The sequence below is a fragment of the Callospermophilus lateralis genome, unplaced genomic scaffold (genome assembly GCF_048772815.1).
Source record: "Callospermophilus lateralis isolate mCalLat2 unplaced genomic scaffold, mCalLat2.hap1 Scaffold_43, whole genome shotgun sequence".
NCBI lineage: Eukaryota > Metazoa > Chordata > Mammalia > Rodentia > Sciuridae > Callospermophilus > Callospermophilus lateralis.
In genome coordinates, this window is record NW_027514380.1 from 4,522,561 (window position 1) to 4,526,541 (window position 3,981).

Below are 3,981 nucleotides of genomic sequence, written 5' to 3' on the forward strand. Positions count from 1 at the left end.
TGATGGCCCACAGTCTCTAAACAAAAAGAAATTATGTTAGGGGGCTGGGATTGTGGCTCAGCGGTCAAGCGTTCATTCGCCTAGCGCTGGCGGGACCCAGGTTTGATCCTCAGCACTACATAAAAATAAAGCCATTGTGTTGTGTCCATCTGCACCTAAAAAATAAATATTAAAAATTATGAAAAAAAAAAAGAAATTGTGTTAGGTGCCATAATGTACACTTGTAATCCCAGCAACTGGGGAGGCTGGGGTAGGAAGATCTCGAGTTCAAAGCCAGCTTCAGCAACTTAGCAAGGCCCTAAGCAACTTAGTGATACATTGTCTCAAAAAATAAAATAATGGGGTTGGGGTTGTGGCTCAGCAGTAGCGTGCTTGAGGCACTGGGTTCGATTCTCAGCACCACATGCAAATAAGTGAAAATAAAAGTCCATCAACAATTTTTAAAAATATTTTAATTAATTAATTAATTAAAATGGGCTGGGGGATGTGGCTCAGTGGTTAAGCACCCCTGGGTTCAAGTCCCAGTACCAAAGGGTGGTGGGGAGAGAGGGGGAGAGAGAGAGAAATTACATTCTGAGCCCTATTTTTTTTTGTGTGTGTGTGGTACTGGGGATTGAACCCAGGGCCTTGTGCACAGGAGGTGAGCACTGTACTAAATGAGCTATAGTCTCAGCCTAACCCCCCATTTTAAAAAAATATATTTTTAGTTGTAGATGGACACAATACCTTTATTTTATTTATTTTTATGTGGTGCTGAGGATCAAACCAGTGCCTCACACATGCAAGGCAAATGCTTTACCACTGAGCTACAACTCCAGCCCCAGAGCCCTATTTTAGAGGGCAGAGGAGTATGCAATTTATCATTCAAAGTTCAACAACTGGAAGTGATGAGAGGAATAAGAGGAGAGTTGAATAGTATTGAGACTGCAAGAATTACTAGTTATATGCATTTGTTAGAAATTAAACTTCTAACAAGAGTATGCAGTGAAGGCCCGAGGACAACTACTGGAGCATAATTCAGTCTGGGTGGTCCACATATGGTATTAGTAATGTACTTACAGGCCTAGACCTTGGGCCAGAAGTCATTTTTAGCTTATGTGTACGGGTATACTAGGTGCAGAACAAAGGTGACTGTCACTCTACCTTTCTTCTTTTGAGGACACAGTGTTGAGCTGGGATCACTAATAAAATCATTTGTTCTGTGAGCTCAGACATCCTAATGAGTATTATCCCTTCACACCAGCACCTAGGGAGGAAATGAATGTATTTGAATAAACCTGCTTTCATTCAACATTCCTAGATTGTCTCTTTGACACTTCAGTCAATTAAAACTGCACACAAAATCCAGAAGCTTCATTAAAGTTAAGTGATAAAAAGGGATAGGGCTGGGGATGTGGCTCAAGCGGTAGCACATTCGCCTGGCATGCGCGGGGTGCTGGGTTTGATCCTCAGCACCACATAAAAATAAAATAAAGATGTGTGTCCACCAAAAACTAAAAAATAAATATTAAAAAATTCTCTCTCTCTCTCTCTCTAAAAAAAAGGGGGGGGATAGGCATGTGGCTCAGTGGTAGCGCCGTTTGTCTACCATGTGTGAGGCCCTGTTTGGGGGGGGAAAAGACTTTCATAAATTTAAGCCATAAAGTTGGGCTCTTTTTTTTAATATTTATTTTTTAGTTATAGGTGGACACAATACCTTTATTTTTATGTGCTGCTGAGGATTGAACCCAGTGCCTCACGCATGCCAGGAGAGCACTCTACCTTTGAGCCACAACCCAGCCCTAAAGTTGGACTCTTAATGTGAAAATTGTGTGCTTCATCCTTTCTTTGTGTAACTGTAAAATTAATCTCTTTTTTTGCTTTGACTTCCAGGAACCTCGCAGATAACCCCATTCAAAATATTGTTATTTAGGTCCCACCTCAGAGGCCATGCTTCTTTCCCTGCCATTTTTTAGCTTTTGGCTTCCTGTTAACTGTAGCCACGGGCCATACATTTCAATTTCACTGGAGCATGACTTTCTCCAGTTTTGGGGCATAGACAAGGTGCCTTCACCCCACACATTCCAACCTGTGCCTTTTATCTTGAAGAAAATTCTCCAAGATCGAGAGGCAGCAGCTGGGGTCTCCCAAGATTTTATGCTACATGAAGGAGCTGGGTGTCCGTGAGAATGTGCTTCGACTTCTCTCAGACCAAGGTCCTTCAACTGGTGATGACACTCTGAGGAGGAGAATTGAACCCTGGGAATTTGAAGTCATCTTTGACCCCAGAGAACTTCACAAAGAGAACTGTCTGCTTTACAAAATCAAATGGGGCACAAGCCACAAGATCTAGCGAAACTCTGGCAAAAACACCACCAATGTTGAAGTGAATTTTATAGAAAAATTTACTGCAGAAAGACATTTTTGCCCATCCATCAGCTGTTCGATCACCTGGTTCTTGTTCTGGAGTCCTTGTTGGGAATGTTCCAAGGCTATCAGAATTTTTGAGTCAACATCCTAATATGACTCTGGTTATTTATTTATTTTTTTAATTTTTTTTCTCTATTATAATTTACATTTGTGTTCTTAAAAGTTTATTTTGATTGCTTGTCTGGTAATCAACTAACATGCAAGTATAAATGTTTAACTGATAAAATGCAAACTTTATCACATATTCTCAAGAAGTTTTAGAACCAAAAACTTCTTAAGACACCTGTCTTAAAACATGTTGTGTGTAAACTATTTCTTTCTTTTAAAAGAGTTTCTAGTTAGAGAAAGATTAAAAACAGATATATAGACCTTCAGTGTATTATCTTGTTGCTATAACTGAATTCCACAAACTGGGTAATTTTTAAAGAATAAAGGTTTATTCAGCTCATGATTCTGGAGGTCCAAAGTTGATGGGTCATATTTGGTGAAAGCCTTCTAGCTGGAAGGACTCTGCAGAATCCCAGGGCAGTGCAAGGTATCACAAGGAGAGACAGAATGTCCTAACTCAGTCCTCTCTTTTCCTCTCCCTATAAAGCCACAATCCTATTGGGTTTGGGCCCCACTCTTCCAGCCGCATTTAATCTTAATTATTTCCCAAAGATCTCACCTCCAATACTACAAAGTTTCTACCCTCTTAATATCTCTTAAAAAATGGGGATAAATTTTTAAAAATGTTTTTATTTGTGTATTATAGTCATATGTATCAGCAGGGTTCACTTTGACATATTCATTCATGCATGTAATATAATTTGCTCCATTTCCATCCCCACTGCTTCTGTTTTCCCTCCCGACTCTGGTTATTTATATAGTACAGTGTTTTCAGCACATGGATCAGCACAACCAGCAAGGACTTAAGGACCTCATTAACAGTGGTGTAACTGTCAAGATTATGACAGACTCAGAGTATTGTTACTGTTGAAGAAATTTCACCAACTACTCACTAAAGAAGAAACTCACTGGCCAAAATATTCTCTTGATGGGCCATGCACTGGCTCTCCACTGCATCATTCTAAGTCTTTACCTTGCTTAAAGATTTCCAGAAGATGTCAAAATCAGCTTACATTTTTCATCCTTACTCTTCAAAATTGCTATTACCAGACAATTCCACCCAATATCCTTTTAGCTACAGGGCTGATAACAGCCTTCTGTGACTTGGAGATGAATAGAATGATTCCTGTATGTACTGTTTTAAGAACAAGCAATGGTGACACACCAAGAAGTGAGTACCATTAAGAATCTAGAAATTGGGGCTGGGTATGAAGCTTAGTGGCAGAGAACTTGGCATATACAAGGCTCTGGGATTGATCTGCAGCACTGGAGAAAAAAAGAGAAGAATACAGAAATGTTCAGAAGCAGCATTATCATGAATTGTTTAACTTCCTGCCATATTCCAAATTACCCTAAAACTTCATATCTTTTGTTTTAAACTTTGTATCTTAAAGCAATAAATATTTATTATCACAAAAATATTGTTACTTATTCTTCTTTTAAAAATATTATTTTTTAGTTGTA

General features: G+C 39.1%; 1 pseudogene; it reads left to right on the forward strand.

Annotated features, from left to right (window-relative positions):
* The first annotated feature begins 2,143 nt into the window (after nt 1–2,143).
* Nucleotides 2,144–3,631, forward strand: LOC143389061 (C->U-editing enzyme APOBEC-1 pseudogene; annotated as a pseudogene).
* Nucleotides 3,632–3,981: the final 350 nt, after the last annotated feature.